The sequence below is a fragment of the Saccostrea echinata genome, unplaced genomic scaffold (assembly GCF_033153115.1).
Source record: "Saccostrea echinata isolate AGI-Se365-2 ecotype Australia unplaced genomic scaffold, CSIRO_AGI_Sech_v1 ptg000001l, whole genome shotgun sequence".
Classification (NCBI taxonomy): Eukaryota; Metazoa; Mollusca; class Bivalvia; order Ostreida; family Ostreidae; genus Saccostrea; species Saccostrea echinata.
Window position 1 is genome coordinate 17,973,329 of NW_026889750.1, and position 27,763 is coordinate 18,001,091.

Consider the following 27,763-nt stretch of genomic DNA (forward strand, 5'->3'; position numbering starts at 1 on the left):
TTTTAAATCACCACCTTTTTCTCTAATTTGAACTGAAAATGAACACAAGAAAATCTACACAAGTTCATAACTTTATTGCTTTCAATCCGTTTTGTATTCTCTGTGTACATTACTACATCATTCATCAAGTGAATTATAAAGGCCTAAAACAATGAAATTACAGTCAAACTTTGATACCTCGGACTCAACGGAACTGAGAAGAAACTTGGAGGAATTGAGAGACCAATGATGAAATATAAATACAAAAAAGTGACTGAAACTTCCAAATCACTTTGAATTATCCATGGTATTTGAGATATCAGTGTTCAAAATACTGAAGTTCAACTGTACTTAGAGTTCCCTTAATCCCCCAGTCTAGGTTCTTTATGAAGCAAAATATAATCTAACAAACATGTAGTAATGTGACTGAGGTTACATCAAATTCTTCAAATAATAAACAACATAATATTATACAGTTATGGAATGGGTATGAGGGAAATAGCAAATTTATGGTTCCCCAAGGGAGGAAACTATTTCCCGAGGCAGCGAAGCCGCCGAGGGAAACAGTTTCCTACCGAGGGGAACCATAAATTTGATATTTCCCAAGTACCCATTCCATAACTGTTTTATTATACCGAAACAATCACGGGAGATTTATTAAACTAGAGACTCAGACATTTTTAAAAACAATACAGAGGTATTTAAATAATCACAATTGCATATGATCAAAAATATTGTAAGATAACTAATGCATCAATACCGAGGAAAATAGAATTATTAAAAAAAATATATAATAATTTCACTGACACTTCGAAGGATTATTGTTGCCTTCATTTTGCTAGAATATTTCAGTATGATTTTGACATCGCATGTCGAAATGTTTTGACGTCATACTTACATTGCTAATAACATTACGTCACAGACTCTAGATTCCTTGAATGCTCCGCCCACTGTTCATTTTAATTGGTTAAAATTATTAATATTCATGAGGGAGTAGTCCCAGGGAGTAGCTCCGATTTTTCAGGGAGTAGTCCTCAGATGAGGGAAATAGTATCTTCTCAGGGAAATAGACAGTTTTATGGTATTAATTTTATATAGAGTAATAACAGTAGAGGTATAATAATAAAATCTACAGTACAATGTTCTCTGTGTACACTTCTAGATCTTTCATTAGAATGGATTATATAGGCCTAAAATCAGTAGAATTTCGTGTTAAATGCTTCAGCCAATTTCCTTGAACAAAGTTGCCCATGTGGCACAGTAGTAAGAGCGTCCGCTCTAGAGTCACAAAGTAAGGAGTTGATCCTTACGTCATGGGTTCGAATCCCACTGTGGGACGTGGATACCAGTCCTTCGGATGAGACTGTATAAACCAAGGTCCTGTGATACAGTAGGTGCTGACACAAAAAAGATCCCTCACTGCTCAATGGCCCCGAGTGCCGAGTATAGGTCAAAATTTGCAGCTCTCCACCAGCAAGTGGTGGCGTCTCCATATCAGTGAAAAATTCTCAAGAGGGACGTTAAACAACAAACAAACAAACAAACGATCAAAGTCTTTATGTACATGAAAATAATTAAATTATGAAAACAGAGCTTCTAACAAAATCTTCTATGAAATATACATGATGTAATACAAGAATTATATCTACAATACAACACACATGCACACATACATCTTTAACAATGATATGCTATACTATATACAGTGTTCAGTTTGTTTTACGATGTAAAGCTAATCTCAGCATCTTCTTAAAAATTATTGACAGGCTGGTTTCTTTCAAGCACTGGCACCAAGTGAAAAGAAGACGTTCACAGTAGGATTTAAACATTAATTAGCCACAAAAAATGCAGATCAATAAGAGACAAGTATAAATCTAGTACAATAATACTGATTGTGCATCATAAAATGATATACATGTCACTGACATTGAAGAACAATAAATTGCATAAACACAATGAAAGTGCTGAAATTTTTAACTACATTTGATTTACAGCGAGTTGGCAATAAATAAACAAAACATTTCACTAAAACATAAACTCTCAATCGACTTATGGACCAGAATTTTTTTTTCACTACAATGATTATAAATATAGACTGGTGACTAGAAACCAAAATATCTTAGATTTATACATAAGACTTATACATAGAATAGTGTAGCTAATCTTTCTGATCAAATTCTACAGCTGCATGCAGAGAATATGACAGATGATTTGGTGACAATAATTGACCTGCATGCCAACACTTTCACTGAAAGGGAGTGAATATTCCCTCGTAAGTGCAAACATGCTATATGTACATTTGCAATGCAACTGATTTGTTGTTTGTGATCTTAGTTAATCATACTTATAAGTTAAATTATAGACATTTCTATTTTAAAACATCTTTTATTCCTGTCCTCATATGTCAGGCCAGTACTGTGGCAAACTAAATTTGTAACAGCTTCCTTTAGTATCACAAATGGAAGGCACTTGTGTCTCATTCTGAAAAAAAGGAAAAATTTCAATATAATAATATTCTATATATATATATATATATATATATATATATATATATATATATATATATATATATATATATATTTATATTTATTAGGGATGTCAACGAGTACCCCGTTAACTGGGTACTCGATTGAACGTCCGAATATCGAATACTAAAAATGGTACTCGGTTACTCGGATATGTATTTTTTCTTATTTCAATGTACATATTTTTTCAAAAACTTATCAAAAAATAACTTAAATATGCATATGGGTAATTAGCGTGTCATCATCTACACATGTAAACACCCAATATAGCCTATGGCTGTGTATATACAGTAATTAGTGACCAATCACCTGGTACACAGCTGTTCTCACCTATTGTGGTCCTTAATTTTTTTATGGCTTCCATGATTGTTTTTCAGTGAACATTGTTTAATATGGTCTATTATCTTCAAATCATTTTTACATAATTTAGTTAATAAACGGCAGCGAAATCGGACATGCATAGAAATGCCCCTACCCACTTCAAAATAAGTAAAGATTTAAAAAAATGTTTAAAGTCAGTTTCCATAGTAAGTTTAGTGTATACGGGGGAAACAACCAACATATGAAAAAATATTAGACTAGCGATCCAAACAACATCCGTTCCTTCTCTTTCGCTAGTCTAATCATCACAAATCTGCATAACAGATTGTCCTCCTTTTGCATTGATGAAATAGATCCTAAACAAGAACTGTAAACTATCTGTAATTTTGATGTATTAATTGCGTCATTTGTGTTAATTTAATAAATAAATTTAGTACCAAAAATCATTTCTGTTGGACTCCATGTCTCCATGTTTACATACATTCATAAAAAGCGATAAAAACAGCTTTGGGGTTTAACAAATTAACAATTAAAAATTAACAAACTTGTATTTACACTTATATATATATATATATATATATATATATATATATATATATATATATATATATATATATATATATATATATATATATATATATATATATATATATATTTGTGTCTGCTTTCCTTTGATACCAAATACAAGAGACCCATGGGCCACATTCCTCATCTGAGCACATTGGCTAAGAAAAAGCACAAATCAGTTCAGTATTGAATAGTATTTGATTCCCCATTGTGGCCCAACCCTGGCCTAACCCCAGGGGTTATCATTTGAACAAACTTGAATCTACACTACCTGAGGATGCTTCCAAATCAATATGACTGATAATGGCTTTAATGTACTTGAAAAGAATACCGGTTATTTTTAAAGATTCATTCTACCCCCGGGGATTATCATTTGAACAAACTTGAATATAAACTATGTAAAGAAAGTTTTCTATAAGTTTGAACTTTTTTGGTCAAGTGGTTCTTGAGAAGAAGAATTTTAAAGATGCCACCACATTTTCACTTTTTCTGAAATATCTTCCCTTGAAAGAGGACATGGCCCTTCATTTGATCAAACTTGAATCCCCTTTACCCTAGGATGCTTAGTGGCAAGTTTGGTTGAAATTGGCCCAATGGTTCTGGAAGAGAAGTCGAAAACGTGAAAAGTTTACGGACAGAAGACAGACAGACTACAGATAAAATGTGATCGGAAAAGCTCACTTGAGCTTTCAGGTCAGGTGAGCTAAGAAGTACAGCTAAACTTCGAAATCTCGAACATGGATATCTCGAATACCCCGGATATGTCGAAGTAAGACCGCGGTCCCGACAAAATTTGCTTTATAAATGATTAGAATAAACCCCTCTATGTCGAACGCGGTAATGTCGAATACCCCGGTTATCTCGAAGTAAAACTGTGTACCCATTTATTAAAATCACATGCGTTATCTCGAAGTCAGGATAATTTTCCGCTCTGATGATCAAGTCCATTAGGTAAACTGACCGCTCTATTGATAACACCCACCTGTCTGTCACGCACGGGTTTCTCGTGTTCCTCTGATCAACAAATAATAGCGTGATAATTATACGAGGTGTATGTATGGCTTACCTTGATTTTAATTATGCAAGCCAAAGGTTGTGTGTATTAGTCTTATGCATACGCGTGGATGACAAGTTAATTGTTTCATGGCTGGGGTACGTTTATAAATCTTGATAATCGCTATTTAATGCTATGTGTAATATGCGCGCTTGCATAGTTTATGCATATGAAAGCGAAAATTATAAACATCAAAGTGAAACAAAATTCTGTAATTTTATGCAATTAGAATTTATTTTTCCTACATGTGTATATGAGCGCGCAGAAATTACAACCGTCAGTACACACCATCATGTGAGCGTGTGTCGCAGTGAAAACTTTTGCTATAGTGCCCTGTTATTCAGTGTTCTTCTGTAGTTAAACAAAAGTGCGTGTTTCTTCTTTTGCATTTGATTTTATAATGGTAAAATATTTTATTTAAATTATTATACATGTATGAACATGTTTTTCCAATTAAAAAAATGTATATTTCGTTTGCGTTATTCTGACAGCAACCGGTTTTAAATTTACAATGCATAGACGATATCCGGTTATGTATGCATGGGAAACGATGCTAGCGGTTGACTTACCGGGTTGGTAGAAGGATTATACGTCTGTGCATATTATACAAGGTTTTTATTTTGTGAATTATAAAGAGGATGTAAAAATCTTTTTAATGCTAATTACATGTATATTAAAGAAAACGTATACAGAATTTCAAACAAGAAGGAATTTGACGTTTCTACTATTAAGTGCATGTTCACTGCACTAAGTTTATTTGAAGTTCATTAGAATTATAACCCTCGATATGTCGAACCCCCGGATATCTCGAAGTTCATCAACGGTCCCGTCAACTTCGAGATAACGAAGTTTAACTGTATATGTAAGGAAAAGTCCTGAACTTCTATAATTTTCTTGGATGTTCTTAAATAGAACAGGACAGGACGTCTACTGCATAAATGTATCAGAAGGAATAAACTCCCAAACTTACCAAGAAAAATCAATCAAGATCCTCTCCAGGTCTTCATTTTCATAGTTAAAAAGAACTCTGCTCCAAAAACTTTAACCTGGGACACCAACACCAATGCTGAGGGTATCACATAAGGTTCCCCAATTTCGTTGAGTTGAGCTAAAAACTAAGAAATGACTTTTTGTATTATATTCTATGACATTTCTTGTATAAGTATCTCATTCAATTTCAATTACATCATTTACAATGATATATTATCATAGGTGAATAGCAGAGGGGAATAATTTCTCTCAGTAGAATATAAATTAATGAAGCCCAGTTCAAGCCCTGCCCCAAACCCGGACACTTGACCAAGTGTTCCAAAATTTAAAACATTTGTTAAAAATGCCCTTGCTCAACACAACTTTGTACTCTTTTTGTCTCCTAGTTGCCCAGGAGCATAGATGAAGATTTTCAAAGAAATAACAATGTTCAGATTCCACACAGCCCCACATTAACACCAAAAGACCTGACTCAGGGGGCTATTATTTTCATAACTTTAAAAGAGGTATCCTTGCTCATCATAACCGTACCATTCATTTGTCTGCTTAATACCACTAGGTAAAGAAGAAGATATTTAGAAAATTTATGCATTTCACTATCTTATCTAAATAACACCTAAACACTCTGACCTAGATTGGGCCATGAAATTCACCATTTTGAAAGAGGCACCTTTGCTCATCATAACTATGCTTTTATTTTTGGTTAGCTCAATATCCAGGTGCAGAAATGAAAATTTCCAAAGATATATTGCATATATATATACTTTAATAGGCCCCCAAAACACCAGAACCATTGACCTTGGAGCACCACATTTAACAATTTTAAAAGAAGTTTCTTGCTCATCAAACACTAAATTCATGTGCTAAATACCCAGTAAAACCTCACCCTGACACCAGAACCCCTGACTTTGGAGCCACTTATACTTAGATTTCTGCTTAATACCCAAGAGCAAAGAAGATTTTCAAAGAAACACATACCGGCACACAAGCATCAATAAAGCCCCACCCTAACACCAGATCCCCAGGGCCTGGGGCCAAAAATTTTACAATTTAAGTAGAGGTGCCCTTGCTTATTAGAACCATGCACCTAGTTTACCTGATAAGTTATACAGAGAGGAGAAGGTTTTTAAAAAGAATTTATCCATTTTCATTATATGATCATTAGAGCTCTGCCCTAACTCCAGAATCCCTAACCCTCCTTCATGAATTTCAAAGTTTTGGTAAGGGCTCAGTGCTTATTACAATCATGCCAACAGTTTGACTGCTAGATGTCCAGGAGTTATGATGAAGATTTTAAAAGATAGCACTAATTTTGATGGTTAAAACTCCACCCCTCAGTCCCCAGGGGGAGGGGGGGAGTGACCATGAAATTCAAAATTTTTGTACCCCTTCACTTATTAATGCTATTCCAAAATTAGTTGAAATTGGTTCAAAGGTTCAAGAGAAAAAGCTTAAAAAAAGACCTATAGTTTATGACCAACAAATGACACACATCCACAGAAAAGTGACTCAGGTGACCTAAAAATATATTTCTTTGTACATAACTTGTCTCCTAATGCGGTCTTATCCTATATGGGGGTCATGATTTGCATAAATTTGAAACTGCACTACTTGAGGATCCTTGTTTATTAGACTTCCTTAACAAAGCCAAGCTGCTCTTTAGAAAAAAAAAGATTTATAAGTATTTTTCCTATATATATGTATTCCTGTGTCAAATCTTTCCTGATCCTAAATTCTGGGACCACAGTTTGAACAAATTTGAATAGATCTACTCGTTTGTCTAATCCTAATATAAACTCCTTTAGTTGCATGATAGGCTTCTTGATTGTAAACATGACCTTTTATGCACTATAGCTACATATAATCAGTACAATATAAAACAAGAGGCCCATGAGTCACAATGCTCATCTGAGGAATACAACCCTTCTTCATCAACAGATTCTTTTTCCTGTACATATTCCTACTTAAAATTTGATATCATATTGTAGCCCCACCCTTTTCCCAAGAGTCATGATTAACAAACTTGAAATTACACACCCGAGGATGCTTCCATGTAATCACGACTAATCATGACTTTGCTTGAGAAGATTTATACAGATTTTTCCTATATATTTGTAGGTAATACTTTCATCCTCTACTGTGTCCCCACCCTACCCCCAGGCATCATGCTTTGAAAAACTTGAATCTAAAAAAGTTGCTGAGGGTGCTTTATTGTCAATATGACTAATCATGCCTTTGCTGTTCTGAATACAAAACAAGATTTTCCCTATGTATTCCCATGTAAAACTCTGATTGCCCGCACTTGCCCCACCATACTCCCAGGGACATGAATTGTATAAAACTTAATTATTCTATGTCAGGAAGCTTTTACTTGGGTTTCGTATTTTCAAGCCTAGTGGTTCTTAAGAACATTTGAACGATCATACCAAATTTTTACTGTTTCTTAATTATCTCTGCTGGGAAGAGATGTGGTCCTTCGTCAGAATGAATTTCCTTTACCAAAGCATGCTTTGTACGAAGTTTGTTTGAAATTGACATAGTGGTTCTAGAAAAGAAGGTGAAAATGTGAAAAATTATGAAGGAGATGGACAAATGCACAAATTTTGATCAGAAAGAGCTCACTTGAGCCTCCAGCTGATATGAGTTAATGCTAAATAGAGATGTTAGTGTGAAATAATTAATTCAGGAGGTAATTGAATTAGATCCCTCTTCCTTAAAACTTTGATCATTTTTTGTGGTCCCACCCTACCCCAGGAGATCATGAATTGAACAAACTTCAATCTACACTACCTGAGGATGCTTCCCCCACTTCTGCCCCACTCTACACCCCGTGGTCATGATTTGAGCAAACTTCAACCTACACAACCTGAGGATAATTCAATATAAATATGACTGATCATTAGTTTGGTGTTCTTGAGAAGATTTTTAAAGATATTTCCTATATATTTCTATTTATAAATTTGATCCCCTGTTGTGGCCCCATGGCTAAGCTGTGCTTAAGATGAATATTCTTTAATGAGTTTTCCTATATATACCTATGTAAAAATTGTTCCCCTGTTGTGACCCCGCCCTGAAAAAAATAAGGCAGAACATTCAAGAACTTAATGAAAATTGTGGACTTCCTGATACCACATCAGAGCGGAAGGACATGCCAGATATAATAATGCCACCTTCAGTGCCATGAAAAACCCCATTCCAAGCTGCCACCAATGTGACTTATACCACAAGTGAAAATGTTACTCAGAGGAAAAATGTTGTGGCAGTGTTGTGTGGGAATAAACTATGCAAGAAAGGCAGACACCTGAGAAGCAAAGGAAAGGAAGTTATCTGCCTAAGACACGAAGACTGCACTGCAACCATTTCTCCAGAGGCCACCACTGAAGATGAGAAGAGATGGGCTGCAAAATGGTGAGTTACAAAGTGATGACCGTCCACTAGTCATTTCCCATTTCACCAGTGATGGAGATGGAGCAGCTGCATCTGGTGAATCTGAAAAACAAGGACATGTCATTGAAAACCTTAAAGACTTGCATCATTTCTTTGACTCTCAAAGACAACAGAAGAAATCCAAAACTGCGAAAAATCCAAAACTGTTAAAATGCATGTACAGTATATATCTCAAAGAAAATACTGTAGATCTAAAAGATATCAGCTCTACAATAAAACATAGGTAATCAAAGATTACATAACTCAACTCAATGAATGTTTGTGTAAGGCAAAGTCCCACACTAAACAAATAACCTAGTAGTGTGCATCCCTAGATGCAACATTTATGCAATTTTGTTCTGATAGGGCTTTACAGTTACTTGGGAATGGACTAATCTAAGAACTTTTAACTTGCCAATTATCCAGAAATCCAGCATCTGAAGCAAGTTTGAGAATGTTCATCCCTTGATGCATCATCCTTGCAAGTTCGGTTCAGAAAGGCCTTATAGATTCTTGGTAATGGACCTGAACCAAAAACTTTAACCTGGTCACTCATCTGGAATATGTAGATCAAATCAAGCATCTGAAGCAAGTCCAGTAGTGTGCATCCTTAGATGTATCATCCATGCAAGTCGGGTCAAGGTACAGCAAATAGTTACTTTAGAATGATCCTGCTCCAAAAACTTTAACCTGGTCACCCATCTGGAAAACGTAGGTCAGATCCAGTATCCGAAGCTAGCCTGGTAGTGTGCATCCTTAGATGTATCATCCATGCAAGTCTGGTCAACATGGGTCTATAGTTACTTTAGAATGCACCTGTTCTATAAACTTTAACCTGGTCACTCATCTGGAAAATGTAGGTCAGATCCAGCATCTAAAGAAGGGTGGTAGTTAGCATCCTAAGATGTATCATCCATGCAAGTTTGGTCACGATAGGGCTTATAGTTACTTGGAAATGAGACCTGCCCCAAAAACTTTAACCTGCTCCAAAATCTTCAACCTGCTTTAAAAACATTAACCTGGTCATCTTTTAGCTGAAATTGCAGCATCTGAAACCTTGACTGGTACAAAGAAACACACTATAAACATCTTCCATGCAACTCTGATTTATGTAAGGCATAGAAGTGCTGAAAAAGAAAACTGCTACAAAAACTATAACCTGGGACGCCGGAGGTATCACATAAGCTCCCCCAACTTCTTTGAGGTGAGCTAAAAATCTAAAGACACTTACAGTAAATCAGTAACAGATTCAATATTAAAAAGGAAGTTGTGTGAAAAGGGAGGGGGGAGGGAGGGGAGTGGGGGGCATTGATGCTGTGTATTTAATTTAAATGTATGAATTTTGTAATTAATAAATAATTTGTAAATTTATAGACTATATAATAATTGTTGTTATGTTTTATTATGCACTGATTCATTCAACTGTGTAAATGGGGAAAATGTGGAAATGTAAATGATGTATAATTGTATGAGTAAAATGTGACATTTTCTTATATGAGGGAGTCCATACATGTAAAAATGTTTTAATTTTATCTTATTAAAATTATTTTAATTAATTATCTTGTTTTTCTTACCTATCTGATGAACACAACAAAGGTTACAGAGGTGATTGGTAGAAATACGGGTGTCAAAACTCTCTGTTGATGACCAGACAGCATACTGCATTGTATATCCGCCATTACTGATCTTAAACATGGGAGACAACTCCTGAAATCAGAGAAATTGTAGTCAAAATGAGAGTTACCTGTTACTCTTTAGGTCCGACACAATGAAATAATTTCACTAAATGTTACTATATACATGTAGCTTCAATTAAATTAATTAATTAACTTAGACTCTAAGCAGATAATCAATGAAAGAGAAAATAAAGATTAATGCTTAAACAAACAAGAGGCCCAAGGGCCTTAACGGTCACCTGAGTACAATACAAAAATTTAGAGGATCCATAAACTGATAAATGAAGCTCTGTTGCCCAAAAGCAAGAAAATAGTATGATTTGCATCAACAATATAATTGGTCTAGTAACTATCTGTCCCCCATTTATCACTATTACCATGCAGAATATCAACAAACTGTCTATTTTTTAACCCCATATTTTTACTTCTCACATTGGCCTCTCTTGGCCTTTGAAGAACAATTAAAAAGGATAAGTTATTTTTGTCTCAATTTTATTCATCTATTATTTCCAAGTCTACCTGGGGCCATGAATTTCACAATTTTGGAAGAGGCATTCTTCCTTATAACCATGCACTTCCTTTGTTTGAAAAATACCCAGGAGTAGAGAAGAAAATTTTGAAAAAATTTATGCATTTTCCCTATATAATCAATAGAGCCCCACCCTTACACTAGGACCCCTGATCCAGGGGCCATGAAATTCACAATTCTGGAAAAGGCAACCATGCTTGTCATAACTATGCACCAAGTTAGTTTATTTAAAATCCAAGAGCAGAGAAGATTTTCAAAGAACTAATGCAATTTTACTATATAATCAATAGAGCCCCACCCTAACACCAGAACCCCTAACCCTGGGGCCATGAAATTCATAATTTCTAAAAAGGCAGCCATGTTCACCATAACTGTGTTCTTAAATACTTTATTTAATACCCAGGAGCAGAGAAGAAGATTTTCAAAGAATTAATGCATTTTCACTATATAATCAATATAGCCCCGCCCTAACACCAGAACCCCTAACCCTGGGGCCATGAAATTCACAATTTTGGAAGAGGCACTCTTGCTCATCATAACTATGTACTTAGTTGGTTTATTTAATACCCAGGAGCAGAGAAAAAGATTTTCAAAGAATTAATGCATTTTCACTATATAATCAATAGAGCCCCACCCTAACACCAGAACCCCTGACCCTGGGGCCATGAAATTCACAATTTTGGAAGAGGCACTCTTGCTCATCATAACTATGTACTTAGTTACTTTATTTAATACCCAGGAGCAGAGAAGAAGATTTTCAAAGAACTAATGCATTTTCACTACACAATCAATAGAGCCCCGCCCTAACACCAGAACCCCTGACCCTTGAAACATGAAATTCACAAGTTTGGAAGTGGCACTCTTGCTCATCATAACTATGTACTTATTTAGTTTATTTTATATCCAGGAGTAGAGAAGAAGATTTTCAAAGAATTAATGCATTTTCACTATATAATCAATAGAGCCCCAACCTAACACCAGAACCGCTGACCCTTGGGCCATGAAATTCACAATTTTGGAAGAGGCACTCTTGCTCATCATAACTATGTACTTAGTTGGTTTATTTAATATCCAGGAGCAGAGGAGAAGATTTTCAAAGAAATAATGCACTTTCACTAGATGATCTATAAAGCCCCACCCTAGCACCAGAACCCCTGACCCTGGGGCCATGAATTTCACAATTTTGGTAGAGGGCTCAATGCTTATTACAATCATGCTAACAGTTTGACTGCTTGATGTCCAGGAATAAAGAAGATTTTTAAAGATTGCATTAATTTTGGTGGTTTTAGCCCCACCCCTTAGGCCCCAGGGGGGCAGGGACCATGAAATTCAAAATTTTTGTTCCCCTTCACCCATAGAATGCTATATGCCAAATTTGGTTGAAATTGGTTGAGCGGTTTCAGAGAAGAAACTAAAAATGTTCAAATGTTAACACACATTGCACGATGACAGACAAAAACGGATAGCTATAGGTCACCTGAGTGACTCAGGTGACTTAAAAATTGAGACCAGAAAAAATACACCCTGACAGTAATTAACAGTAAACATATCTACCCTGAAATACACGTAGGCTTCACATGTTAACAAACATACTACACACCATCCAGGATGTTGCACCATGCACACCTAAAAAAAAGTTCCTTTAATTAAGTGGGACAATTCTGCTAAAGATATGATATTCTTAGATCATGAGTCCAAAATTAATACTGTAGGCCTAAAATAAGATGCCAAAAATGAAAAATAAAAATAAATTGTCTCTCGTTATATATACAACTATAACTGACTAAGTTCATTTTGATTGGCTGTTTCCTTTGAACATACTCACGTCTTGTAATGAAATCTGTATTCATTTCTGAAAATATAAGTGCATAACATCAAAATCACTTTTCTTAAAGTTCTCCTCAGAAGAATATTATCTATGAGTGAAGGCAATGTCTATCATAAATTGAATGTTCTAGTAGTGTGCACATCTACATGCCTTACCATACAAGTTTGGTCTAGTAAGGAATTATAGTTTCTTGGGAATGTCCAAAATAATCATCCTGAAAATAAATGTCTTATCATCCAGTTAAGTCAGAAGCATCATCCATGCAACTTTTTGTACAGGTAGAGCTTATAGTTACTTGAAACTTTGGTACTTTGTAAAAGTTTTATGGGCAAGTTCATTCCCAAGTAACTATAAGCTCTACGCTTAAAGTTACTTGGGAATGAACTTGCCCATAAAACTTTTACTGGGATGTCAACACACTTATAAAGCAAAAGCTCATCTCGACTTTGTTGAGGTGAGCAAAAAATATTCAGTTTACTGCCTTTTGAACATTTGTTGTCACATTGTAGAATTGGTAGTGTTTTCTTTAAATATGATTAATTATTATGCTGAGGAGTGTCCAAGAAATGTAAAACAATGTATTCTCTGGGGGAAAAAGTGATTCTATCACACCATCTAAGTTTGTTGATATGCCAGTCTAACCTACCAAATGAACCACTTGTAGAAATCTTTATGGATGAGGAATTAGTGTCTTATAGTCATCCTGCCTCCCAATGATGGCATCATCAGAATCTGTCTCCATTCACTGTAATTATGACAAACTATTGCATAATTTTAAGTTGAAAGGAAAGCAAATGATATTTATATGAAATAACAAGATGTGTTTGTGAAACATTGTTGTCCCCTATGGCAGTTCAAGACAAAGGTTTGGATTTTTCAAATTTAGGTTGAGGTCTACAAGGTTAAAGTGAAGAGTTCAAAAAGTGTTTGTATTCAAAGAAAGGTCTTGTCACAACAAATACCATCTTCTTAGTCAAAGGTTTCTGATCTGCTACTCTCCTTACAAACCCTTGGCATATGGTGCTGTCAAAAGATGGGAAGTACAGTCTAAGCAAAAAGTCTGAATCAGATCTGTTCATCAATTTTTAAAATCTCTTATACAGATAAAATGCAGGAATGTTTTTGAACTCAGTCAAATTAGTTTATCAGCTAAAAGACATGTTCAGGACATACATGTATATCAAAACATACAAACAAAGTGATTACAGTCTTTTGTCCCTTTTAAGTCTATTTGCTTTAACGGGAGGGGATGGGTGGGTACTGATTACAATTACTCGCCCAAAACCTTCAATTAAATTACCATTACCATTACAAGGATTTTGAAATGTAATTAATTAAATTACAATTACTTTGCAAATGTAATTAATTAAATTACAAATTACATTAGGAAAAAACGTATAAAAATAAACAATGATAAATAGTCATGAACATTCATTTATATTCATATACATTTAGTAACTTTTTTTTTACATGAAGTAAACATTGTTTAGATGTTATTATGAATTTTTTAAAAATTGTCCCCTAACCTACATCCATCAGATTTTTCTGCCACAATGAAGATATTTTACACTGGGGCATTTGTGACATGAATACTTACCAGTAAATACTGACTAATAGCAAGTTTCAGGGCTTATTATAAATATTATTGACCCTTTTTGGTCCAGGGTCCTGTACCCTTTTAATTGTAAATTTTTCATAGAAAAGTGGCAAAATTGGGAAATGTTGTTGAATTTTATTTATTTGTTGATTAAAGAGTTAAATAGTGGACTTGTTCCCTATATACACATAATATATATCTTTAAAAATGATTAAAATTTCAAAGCATGTTATTTCTATATATAAACAGCATCAAAAAATTGAATTTGGTCATCAGTTGGGAATCGTTACCTCAATTTAGGGAAAAAAAGAGAGCCAATTTTCAACTGGGACATGGTCCTTTTACAGGACCCGGATGCTGTTTTACATTAATTCATGTGTCCGTTTTTTAAAGCTTTCTGATATATTTATGGAAAACAATGGGTGCATTTTGCCTTGTTTCCTGCTTTTTTATCATCCTAAGCAATATATCTCAAAATGTTATATTTGACATATTGTGTGTCAAACTACTGTCTTCCCACAAATTTTTAATATATTATAAATATTGGTGTTATAACACCAAATTATATATTACAAAAAAGATTTGTGGGAAGACATAGTCAATGTATGTGTACAAAACTACCATTAGGTATATACTAGTCAAAATGAGTGTAAAATCTCTATTTAAGTTTAGTGTCAATATGAACATGACCCTAGGGCACTAATTAGCACCTGTTAATCACTTCTAAGACAAGCTGTAGGTATGGCAAACAAAGAATTAGAAGCCATTAGACTAGATATTTTAAGTGTCACTTCATACACAACTTAATGGAAATTATTTATTTTATTTTTACATTATAAACAAAGAGATAAATATGATTAAAAAGTGTTGAAGAAAATGCTTTTTAAAGAGGAAACAGCAATTCAATAAATAAAGGAAATATATGATTAAAAAAAAATTATTATAGAACATTTTGTAAAAATAAATCAGTTAACCTTTCTTGAATAAAGTGTATGGGATTTGAAGGGGTGGAGGCTATTTCTCATTTATTAAACACAGGTGTAATTGAATGTAATTGAAAAGTAATTGTGAATTACATGCTTTTCTTGAAAGTAATTAATTAAATTACAATTACATGTAATTGAAAATTGGGTCAATTACACATTACTTTCAATTACATCAAAATTCGTAATTAATTACAGTCAATTACCATTACACATTACCATTACCCAATCCCTGGAACTGAATAGCATCTTTTGATTTTATCAAATGACAACTATGTTAACCTACCTTTTCTCATCTTTGCTCCAGCCTTTTCTTTCTACTTGTTTTACCAGGAAAAATGCACAAAATTTTCATTTTAGGTGTTGTACTACATTTTAACATCTTAGAATTTTATGAAATGGGATCTTTTTTCACAGTTTTCATCAAAAGAGCAGATCTGAAAAAAAATAATGACCTTCTTAAGAGATATATGAAGATGCATATGCCTATTATGAAAGCATTTCCATATTCTAAGAAAATAAACCACCAAATACATGTACTTGTTTTTAACCAAAAAATACTGTATAAGAAATTTAGAAATTTACCCCCAAATTTTTAGCAAGAAGTAATTTAAGTGATTTTGTAATATCAAGAGAGAAAGCTATAACAGCCAAAATAGAATAAATTGTTAGCAATATTCAATTTTAGCAATCTCAGTTCCCTCACTAAAAATGCCAAAATTGAATCCTCCCTAAAAATTCTGCTTCTATGGTAATTTGAATTCTCAGAAATTATACTCATTTACAGAATTGCAAATGATTTCTTGCAATGACAAAGAATTTAAAATAAGTATAGACGATTATAAAATACAATAAAAATCTTTGAGTATATCTGGTGCAGTTTTTTGGGGTTATCAAACACATTTTTAAAATTGTTCTTTCATTTGCAAAAATTCCAGTGAAGTAAAATATGAAACTAGGAACATTACTTCATCAACCAAAGAATAATAAAAACAAAGAGGGAGTTTCGATAAGGCGGTTTTTCGGCCCCTCACGAAATTTTCTGAAATTTTTTATATTTTGTAGAAAAACTCCTTATTGTCCAAAAAATATGAAAATAATTTATGTGACGCATTTTCCGGTCACGTGATAATTGAAAATTTAAGTATACCCCCTTTCGTATATTTTTGGAGGAGACATTTTTATAGGGGGAAAGTGGATTTTTTAAATCATCAAAATAATAAATGAAATAGGGTAAATATGAATAAAGACATAAATTAACCAATTTCAACAATTCTTTTTACGGAAAATGGTATTTACCTTACGCGAATGTTTTTTTTTTAAGGTGTGATATTTTTCTGGTGTGTTAAATGTTACTTTTCTTTAAAAGAGGATGAATTGATCTTATAAAACGTAAACATATATAGAAAGTTTTAACATCATAATTAATCGACAGTTTATATGTAAACTTTACAATCAATATTTAACATTTTCCCATACGAAAAATGCAAATGAAAAGATATATGGACATGAGATAGGTAAACGTAAAAACGTCATATACAGAGATATGCAATACATTTTCATCAATGAGATTATACAACTACATATTTTATAAAAATATACCTTAATATCATAAAATTGAAATTAAAGAGGCTGGGGGGTTGTGGCCATTTTTAGACTATATTGATCTCCTTTAGAAGAAGAGCTCCATATGAAGATATAGAAAATGATCAAATTTTAAAACTAAAATTTTTGAAATTTTTCTTTGCCAAATGATAGTTGACAGCTTCAGATATCATATCTAAAAATTAAAGTTAAATCTGGTGGTTAATTTGTGCTTAATTTGTTGACCCCCCAGCCTCCTTAAATAAAATGTTTTGAAGTAAAAAGATTAAAAAAATAAATGCAACTTTATATACATACATGAATAAGAAGTTTATTTAAAAGAATCATATTGCTATGTAAGCCGGTACGTTGTAGGTGCAAGGTAAGAAAAATATTTTATCTGGCAGCCACCACATAATTATTTGGCGGCCACTAGAAAAATATATCTGCCAAATAGCTTTCCTGTGGCCAAAACATAAATAACTGGCAGCGACCAGAAACTTATTTGGCGGCCAACACATAAATAACTAGAAGCAGGCAAGTAAGTTTCTTGCGGTGTAGACATGTAATCTTGCTAATAAGGCATGAAACTCCCAGATTTGACTACAAACAGAAGTTGTAGATGTCGTTAAAGGCAGAGATTTTAAGCACCGCCTTTAAAAATACCTGGTCTGTGTACCTCTGTCAATCAAGTGCATTAAGGTACATCATTGGGTGCTACAACTTGATTGGCAAACCACTAAATTTTTTCTGGCAGCCGCCAGATATTTCAATGGCAGGCCAGATAATATATATTTTTTTTACCTAGCACCTACCGGCTTCAGTATATTGCAATGTATTTGATAATATGAATAATATTAATTACAGTCAAAAATATTTTATCATGATACGTAATATGTGAATAGCCAAATGATGGAAAAATCTATAATACATTGAGTGTTTCCTTTTCATTATGAAACTTAGAAGTATTTGCCTGCATTATGTTTTCAGCATAACTGAGAGAATCCCAGCCAGGACTAATTTCCTATCGCTTCCCCGCTCTCCATAGATACTTAAGTTGCTTCACCAACTCTAGTCACTCCTCATTTAGAGAGTTTTAGAATTCATTATAAATGATTTGCTAGACCAAAGCGCAGTTCGAAATACACATGTTAATGCCAAAGATATGTGTTTAATCCTTAATCAGGCTGACATATGCGCCTAGACATCCAGACTTAAAACAATCCACATTCCCTATATGTCAATCACACGGAAATACATGGGCACTTCTCTAGCATGTTGGAGCATGAATTTCTATACAAGAAAGTCAAAAATATTTGTATTTTTGACTTTCTTGTAACTATGCATGATAAATAACGTTAAGGAATGGACTTGCTTTAAAACTTTTTTGTTCAGTCAGTCAGAAAATGTAAGAAAGTTCCAGCATCTGAACCATGTCTGGTAGTGTGCAATCCTAGATGCATCATCAGTGCAAGTTTGGTTATGAAAGGGCTTATAGTCACAAGAATGAGACACACTTCAAAATCTTTAACCTGCTCTATCATTAAGGAAATGTAGGACATATCCAGCATCTAAAGCAATCTAATAGTGTGCATCTGTAGATGCATCATGAAGCAAGTCTGATCAACAAGTGCTTACAGCTGCTCTGCTCCAAAAACTTAAACCTGCTTTTAAAACATTTACCTGGACATTCTTTGGCTAAAATCCAGCATTTGAAACCTTACTGGTGACAAGGAAACATGCTAGATCAGGTGACTGTGATTAATATAGGGCACAGATATACTTGAAAAAAAATCTGCTTCAAAAACTTTTACCTGGAACACCGATGCTGACGGTATTACAAAAGCTCCCCCAACTTCGAGGAGGTGAGCTAAAAATGTGACGTTAGCGTTAACGTTATATGTTGGCGACAAAAATAGTATCAAAATGAAGACAGGATACGATAATGTTTTCTACTGTTAATACATGTATAATCGAGAATCTTCTTTAATTCAACAAAATATGCTACTTTTGGCTTAGTATTTTAACACAGAGTCAGATCAAGAAACCAGGAGTTTCTACTTTTAGATATGCATGTTATGCAATTTTCAATTTTTGGATATGAAGTGCACAGGCGACACTCATCATATTTCAAGAAATTAGTGTGCAGAGTATATCTAATTACTGAACAAATTTAGGTGAGTGTTCCTCATGCACTTCATATTCTAAACATCGATTTATATTCTAAACATCGATTTATAAATGCCACCCTCTTATATTTTCCCATGAGCCTAATGTTAACGAATCTGAGTGTACATCTAAGTATGTATCAGCTACGGTGTTAATTCTTCTCATATTAACTTTTAAAATATAAATAACAAAAGTTAACATATTTATCTTGAATTCTAAACTAGTTTTGAAAAAATAAATTGAAATTTATTTTTAAGAAAAAGTGGGCTGCTGAGCGGCCTCATCGAAACTCCCCCTTTAACATCAAAATTTCAAACTCAGAATGTCTGGATCTAAACTGACTTGTTTTGTTCCAGCTTGACTGGGTTAGGTTTTAACTAGAGTGGGTTTGATTCTAAACTGACTTATTCATGTTCCTGTCTAACTGGATTAGATTTCTACCTGACTGGGTTAGGCTCTAAACTGACAGTTTTATGATTCTGCCTGACTGGGTTAGGTTCTGAACTGACTTGTTCATGTTTCTGCCTGACTAGGTTACATTTTTTCCTGACTGGGATAGGTTCTAAACCGACTGTTTTATGTTTATATCTGACTGGGTAGGTTCTAAACTGACTGTTTCATGATTCTGCCCGACTGGGTTAGGTTCTAAACTGACTGTTTCATGTTTCTGCCTGACTGGGTTAGGTTCTAAACTGACAGTTTCGTGATTCTGCCTGACTGGGTTAGGTTCTAAACTGACTTGTTTATGTTCCTGCCTGACTGGGTTAATTTCTTAACTGACTTGTTCATATTACTGCCTGACTGGGTTATGTTTCTACCTGACTGGGTTAAGTTCTGAACCGACTGTTTTATGCTTCTGAATGGGTTATGTTTCTACCTGACAGGGTTGGGTTTTAAGCTGACTGTTTTCTGATCTGTCTGACTGGGTCAGGTTCTAAACTGACTTGTTCATGTTCTTGCCTGACTGGGTTAGGTTTCCACCTGGCTGGGTTAAGTTTCTTCCTGACTGGGTTAGGTTCTAAACTGACTGTTTTATGATTCTGCCTGAGTGGGTTAGGTTCTAAACTGACTGTTTTATGTTCCTGCCTGAATGGGTTAGGTTCTAAACTGACAGTTTCGCGATTCTGCCTGACTGGGTTAGGTTCTTAACTGACTTGTTTATGTTCCTGCCTGACTGGGTTAATTTCTTAACTGACTTGTTCATATTACTGCCTGACTGGGTTATGTTTCTACCTGACTGGGTTAAGTTCTGAACCAACTGTTTTATGTTTCTGACTGGGTTATGTTTCTACCTGACAGGGTTGGGTTTTAAGCTGACTGTTTTCTGATTCTGTCTGACTGGGTCAGGTTCTAAACTGACTTGTTCATGTTCTTGCCCGACTGGGTTAGGGTTCCACCTGGCTGGGTTAAGTTTCTTCCTGACTGGGTTAGGTTCTAAACTGATAGTTTTATGATTCTGCCTGAGTGGGTTAAGTTTCTACCTGACTTGTTTGGGTTCTAAACTGGCTATTTTATGATTCTGCCTGACTGGGTTAGGTTTTAAACTGACTTGTTCATGTTCCTGCCTGACAGGGTTAGGTTTATACCTGACTGGGTTAGGTTTTGAACTAACTTGTTCATGTTCCTGTCTGACTGGGTTAGGTTTCTACCTGACTGGGTAAGGTTTTAAGCTTACTGTCTTACAACTCTATGTGACTGGGTTAGGTTCTTAACTGACTGTTTTATGATTCAGCCTGACTGGCTTGGTTTCTTAACTAATTGTTCATGTTCCTGCCTGACCGGCTCAAGTTCTAAACTGATTTGTTCATATTACTGCCTGACTGGGTTATGTTTCTGGGTTAGGTTCTGAACTGAATATTTTATATTCCTGCCTGACTGGGTTAGGTTTCTACCTGACTGGGTTAGGTTCTAAACTGACAGTTTCGTGATTCTGCCTGACTGGGTTAGGTTCTTAACTGACTTGTTTATGTTCCTGCCTGACTGGGTTAATTTCTTAACTGACTTGTTCATATTACTGCCTGACTGGGTTATGTTTCTACCTGACTGGGTTAAGTTCTGAACCGACTGTTTTATGCTTCTGAATGGGTTATGTTTCTACCTGACAGGGTTGGGTTTTAAGCTGACTGTTTTCTGATTCTGTCTGACTGGGTCAGGTTCTAAACTGACTTGTTCATGTTCTTGCCCGACTGGGTTAGGGTTCCACCTGGCTGGGTTAAGTTCTACACTGACTGTTTTATGATTCTGCCTGACTGGATAAGGTTTTAAACTGACAGTTTTATGATCCTGCCGCACTGAGTAAGGTTCTGAACTGACTGTTTCATGACTCTGCCTGAATGGGTTAGGTTCTAAACTGACTGTTTCATGATTCTCCCTGACTGCATTAGGTTCTTATCTGACTTTTTCATGTTTCTGCCTGACTGGGTTAGGTTTTTTCCTGACTGGGATAGGTTATAAACTGACTGTTTTATGTTTTTACCTGACTGGGTTACGTTCTAAAATGACTGTTTCATGAATCTGCCTGACTGGGTTAGGTTCTGAACCGACTTGTTCATGTTCCTGCCTGACTGGGTTAGGTTTCTACTTGAATGGGTTAGGTTTTAAAGTGACTGCTTCATGATTTTGCCTGACTGGGTTGGGTTCTAAACTGACTTGTTCATGTTCCTGCTTGACTTGGTTATGTTTCTACCTGACAGGGTTAGGTTCTAAACTGACTGTTTTATGACTCTGCCTGACTGGGTTAGGTTCTAAACTGACTGTTTTATGATCTTGCCGCACTGAATAAGGTTCTGAACCGACTGTTTCATGATTCTGCCTAACTGGGTTAGTTTTAAACTGACTTGTTCATGAACTTGCCCGAGTGGGATAGGCTTCCACCTGACTGGGTTAGGTTTCTGCCTGAATAGGTTAGGTTCTAAACTGACACTTTTATGTTCCTGTTTGACTGGGTTAGGTTTTAAGCTTACTGTTTTACAATTCCACCTCACTGGGTTAGGTTCTTACCTAAATACTACCTAGTCCTTGTTGCACCCGGAGGCACATAGGGCAAGGATTAGGGGTTAGGTTCTTAACTGACTTATGTTCCTGCCTGACTAGGTTAGGTTCTAAACTGACTGTTTTATGATTCAGCCTGACTGGGTTAGGTTTTTAACTGACTTGTTCATGTTCCTGCCTGACTGGGTTAAGTTCTAAACTGACTTGTTCATATTACTGCCTGACTGGGTTATATTTCTACCTGACTGGGTTAAGATCTGAACTGACTGTTTTATGTTTCTGACTGGATTATGTTTATACCTGACTGAGTTGGGTTTTAAGCTGACTTTTTCTGATTCTGCCTGACTGGATTAGGTTCTAAACTGACTTGTTCATGTTTCTGTCTGACCTGGTTATGTTTAATCCTGACTGGGTTAGGTTCTAAACTGCCAGATTTATGTTTCTACCTGACTGGTTTATTTTTCTACCTGACTGGGTTAGGTTCTTAACTGAATGTTATACAATTCTGCCTGACTGGGTTAGGTTCTAAATTGACTTGTTCATGTTTCTGTCTGACTGGGATAGGTTTCTTAATGACTGTGTTAATGACTGTGTTAATCCTGACTGGGTTAGGTTCTAAACTGCCAGATTTATGTTTCTACCTGACTGGTTTATTTTTCTACCTGACTGGGTTAAGTTCTAAACTGTCTTGTACATATTACTGCCTGACTGGGTTATGTTTCTACCTAAACTGCCAGATTTATGTTTCTACCTGACTGGTTTATTTTTCTACCTGACTGGGTTAGGTTCTTAACTGAATGTTATACAATTCTGCCTGACTGGGTTAGGTTCTAAATTGACTTGTTCATGTTTCTGTCTGACTGGGATAGGTTTCTTAATGACTGTGTTAATGACTGTGTTAATCCTGACTGGGTTAGGTTCTAAACTGCCAGATTTATGTTTCTACCTGACTGGTTTATTTTTCTACCTGACTGGGTTAAGTTCTAAACTGTCTTGTACATATTACTGCCTGACTGGGTTATGTTTCTACCTGACTGGGTTGGGTTTTAAATTGACTGTTTTCTGATTCTGTCTGACTGGATTAGGTTCTAAACAGACTTGTTCATGTTTCTGTCTGACTGGGTTATGTTTAATCCTGACTGGGTTAGGTTCTAAACTGCCAGTTTTATGTTTCTACCTGACTGGCTTAGGTTTCTACCTGACTGGGTAAGGTTTCTACCTGACTGGGTAAGGTTTCTACCTGACTGGGTTAGGTTCTTAACTGAATGTTACGCAATTCTGCCTAGGTTCTAAATTGACTTGTTCATGTTTCTGAACTGACTGTTTTATGATTAAACCTAACTGGGTTAGGATGTGAACTGACTGTTTTATGTCCCTGATTGACTGGGTTACATTCCTGACTGGGATAGGTTCTAAAATGAATGTTTTATGATACGCTCCGACTGCGTTAGGTTCTAAACTGACTAATTCATGTTTCTTACTGACTAGGTAATGTATCTTCCCGACTGGGTTAGGTTTTAAACTGAGTGTTTGATGTTTCTACCTGACTGGGTTAGGTTCTAATATGACTGTTTTATGTTCATGCCTGACTGAGTTAAGTTTCTATCCGACTAGGTTAGGTTCTTAACTAACAGTTTTACGATTCTGCCTGACTGGGTAATGTTCTAAACTGACTTATTCAATTTTTAGCCTGAGTGGGTTTTGTTTCTGCATTACTGATTTGGATCTGAACTGACTATTTCACGTTCCTGCCTAAGTGGGTTAGGTTTCTGCCTGACTGGGTTAGGTTCTAAACTGACTGAAGGAAGTCACTTTAAGTCTGGGTAAGCTAGGTTCTAAACTGACTTTATCATGTCCTTCCCTGACTGGAATATATGTTGTTCTGAACAAGATTCCTAAATGACCACACTCAAGTTTTTGCTTATTCTTAATTATTTCCACTTGAAAGGGGGCATGATCCTTCATTTAAATCTTTACACAAGGATACTCTGTGCCAAATTTGGTTAAAATTAGTTTCAGAGAAGAAGAGGAAATTGTGAAAAGTTAACCAAAAAATCAATGATGTAAATGACTACATGCTACAATCTAATTGAAATTAAATCCTTTGATCAGCTCACATATGATCGCTACACAAAGTGTGTAGGGATCATATGTGAGCAGATCAAAGGATCTAATTTTAATTAGATTGCACATGCAATGGACAAATTTGGATCAAAAAAGCTCACCTGTGCCACTGTGCAAAAGGAGGAAGGGGTATTGATGCTGTGTATGTAGTTTATATATGTTCTATTTTTATTACATATTAAAATTATTTTCAACAATTACCTTGTTATTTTACCTGTCCAAAGAACATGACAAAAAAGATAACAGGGTGATTGGTAGAAATATAGGCATACAGGTGTCAAAACTCCCTTTTGGTGAACAGTCTGCATCACTCATTGTTTATCCACCATTAGTGATCTTTAACAGAGGAGACTATGTAGGTTTCACATGTTGACAGTCTACACACCATTGAGTAAACTACATCATTTCCAACTAAAAGAAATCTTTTTTATTCACAATAAATGGATTGAAATATGCTGCTCAAAATAACTTCAAAATATCAATAACTTCCTCATTCAATTTAAAAAAAAATCTTATTGAAAATACCAGATCATAAGTTTAGTTTAAGTACACTTCATACTTTCTTGGATGTTAACAAACCTAGATGAAAATGGCAGATAGGCAAGTTCAATTGCTGGTGATCAGATACAAGAAGCTCAGGCAGGTCCAATTGCTGTTGACCAGATACACTTAGTGGTTTGGATTGTGCTGACCGGGATGTCGGCATGGGTGGATTAGAGCAGCTTACAAGCTATGCAGGAGTCCAAGTTTGATTCCCTGTCAATCCTTTCCAGTTATAATATTAAATTAACATATGAAAAAGCATAGATATTAGCGAGCGCAGCGAGCAGTGCAAAGCGCCGCTCATCACTGGGAGCTCTAAAAGCAATGCCTGGGCGAAGAGAAAATTCTGACTTTGCAAATTGATCCAAATGAATTTTTTTCCACAGTTACCTGTGGTCCCATAATGCTTTGCGAATTGCTTCTCCCCACAAACAACGTTCTCGCGGTAGCAAGAAGTTCCCAAAAAAATATACACCCACGTTGATTTGATGGATATATAGCAGACAAATAGTAGATTAAAACTTCTTTATTAAAATAAGCCCTGTTCAGACTTTGTTTTGGTAATGCTACTTACAAGCGACGTTATATGACGTCAGAGTCTAGACGTACTAAAGTTCTCGTGCAGTTTGATAACTTTGAAGAGCCCGATCTAAATTAAAACTGAATATAGGTATCTGCGCTCACCCTTACGGTCGCACCGTCAACATATTAAAAATATACAAGACATTGTACATTCGAAAATGACAAAATAATTCCCCTACTCTCGCACTGAAAGTCTTCAAACTTCTATACATTTATAATATATATATACACACTTTTGAATAAATTCACTAAATTCTAAAGAAAATAAGGAGCTGTGTAAGAGTGTGGGGTGCTAACTTTATTGAAAAATGAGAGGGGTAGATGTTGATTATACTAGGCCTACGTTTTCTAGTGGGGTTTCTAACATAAACCATAAATACACCTCACCCTCCGGCCGCCAGTCCGCTTCTTTTTTCTTATACAATGCACATAACACAGCTCATCGATGTAGCATCAATGTTCGGTGTATTTTTCTTTGTGACCTCTTCCGAGTCTTCGTTTCTACTTCCGTTTCATTTTCAGTTCTTGCTAATCATGCCAAACGTTATTTCTCCCGCCGCTAAACTAACTTCGGGATCGATGTACTCAGCTACATAATATAAAACTGAAACCATACCGGAATTAATTTTCCCGAACTGCTTGACTGGTTAAGTAATAGACTCTACCTTTACATTCTACCGGTCATATTGGCATCTTTCTCGTTCATGTTGCTTTACGGCCCCACAGCGCCGCTACCTTACTAAATCCGCCAACATTCCTTCTTTCCCGTTTGTGCTTAAACCAAGACTCAGCTTTTAACTTATAATCTGAATCTGACTGGTTATAATTTAATCATATCCAGAATGTCCGACTCAAAGTCTATTCTGTCCGATCCATGGTTAAATCGCGATAACTAATTATTACGACAATGTTGAAATCGCTTTGAACGATAGTAGTAAAAACAGTAAACTTTACTGGAAATTGATGAGAGATTTGTTTAATGTTAAAGCAAAAAAAGAAATTCCCCCTTGCAATACTACGAAAATGGAATATCTAAATTAGCCTTTTCAGATACAGACAAAATAGAAACATTAAATAGATATTTTTCATCAATTTCAAATATAGAAGTACGAATTGCACATTGCCTAACTTGTACTATTTATGTAATTAAAATATTTCTAACATTCAAATACAAGATCAAGAGGGTCTTGATATTATTTCGATTTTGCCTGTTAATAAGGCTACCGGTCCGGACAGTATAAGTCATCGAATGTTAAAATGTACTAAATTTACGATATCAAAACCCTTATGTCTGCTTTTCAATAAGTCACTTTCAGAAAAATCATTTCCAAGCAATTGGAAAATAGCGCATGTATTGCCTCTATTTAAGAAAGACGATCCATCTTTAGCTAGTAATTACAGGCCAGTTTCCCTTCTGAGTTGTATCATTAAAATTATGGAAAGAATAATTTTTAAACATGTTTACAACTTCTTCCATGAAAACCAATTATTTTACAAATACAAGGCTGGTTTTTTGCCGGGTCATTCTACTGTTTTTCAGTTATTGGAAACATATCACAACATTGTTAAAAGTATTGAGGATGGAAAAATGTGTTGTATGATTTTCTGTGACTTATCAAAAGCTTTTGATCGAGTGTGGCATGAAGCATTAATTTTTAAACTTCAGTCATATGGTATTAGTGGAAATCTTTTACAATGGTTTACAAGTTATTTATGCAACAGATCTCAAAGAGTAATGTTTAAAAATAAGCTATCGTCAATTTTACATACCAATGCTGGAGTGCCTCAAGGGTCAGTGTTAGGACCACTTTTATTTCTTATTTACATTAATGATGTAGCAACCAATATGTTATCAATATGTAGATTGTTCGCTGACGACAACTCATTACAACATTCTGATTTGTACATTAGAAATATTGAAATTGTCTTGAATCATGATCTGAAAATATTCAGTGACTGGTCAGATAAATGATTATTGAAATTTAATCCGTCTAAGACAAAAGTTGTTTTTTTTTCACAAAGAAATATGTAGAAAAATATCCTAAATTATATTTCCAAGGAAGTCAACTGGATTATGTTACGACCCATCGTCATCTTGGTTTACTTTTTTCTGAAGACCTGGGCTGGTCTGAACATATCAATAATGTTGTAAGCAATGCATACAAAAAATTAGGCCTCTTAAAGAAACTTAAATTCACCCTTGGCCAAAAAAAATTATCTAAAATGTATATCACATTTATAAGACCAGTTCTTGAATATGCTTCCGTAGTATGGGACGGTTGTAGATTATCTGAT

The 27,763-nt window shown here is 35.1% G+C and overlaps 1 long non-coding RNA gene across 4 annotated transcripts; it reads right to left on the bottom strand.

The window, feature by feature from the left end:
- Positions 1–1,521: 1,521 nt before the first annotated feature.
- Positions 1,522–26,118, bottom strand: LOC133186401 (uncharacterized). Of its 4 annotated transcripts, none has more exons than XR_009721036.1 (11): positions 25,856–26,118; positions 24,923–25,099; positions 24,545–24,754; positions 15,762–15,912; positions 13,542–13,640; positions 12,893–12,919; positions 12,622–12,693; positions 10,437–10,569; positions 8,738–8,925; positions 5,417–5,561; positions 1,522–2,460 (listed from the first exon to the last, which is right to left on the bottom strand). It is a non-coding gene; the product is annotated as an uncharacterized LOC133186401 (long non-coding RNA). The 4 variants fall into 4 exon arrangements; XR_009721034.1 differs by having other exon boundaries at positions 24,545–24,679; positions 24,923–25,108; XR_009721033.1 differs by having other exon boundaries at positions 24,923–25,108.
- Positions 26,119–27,763: the final 1,645 nt, after the last annotated feature.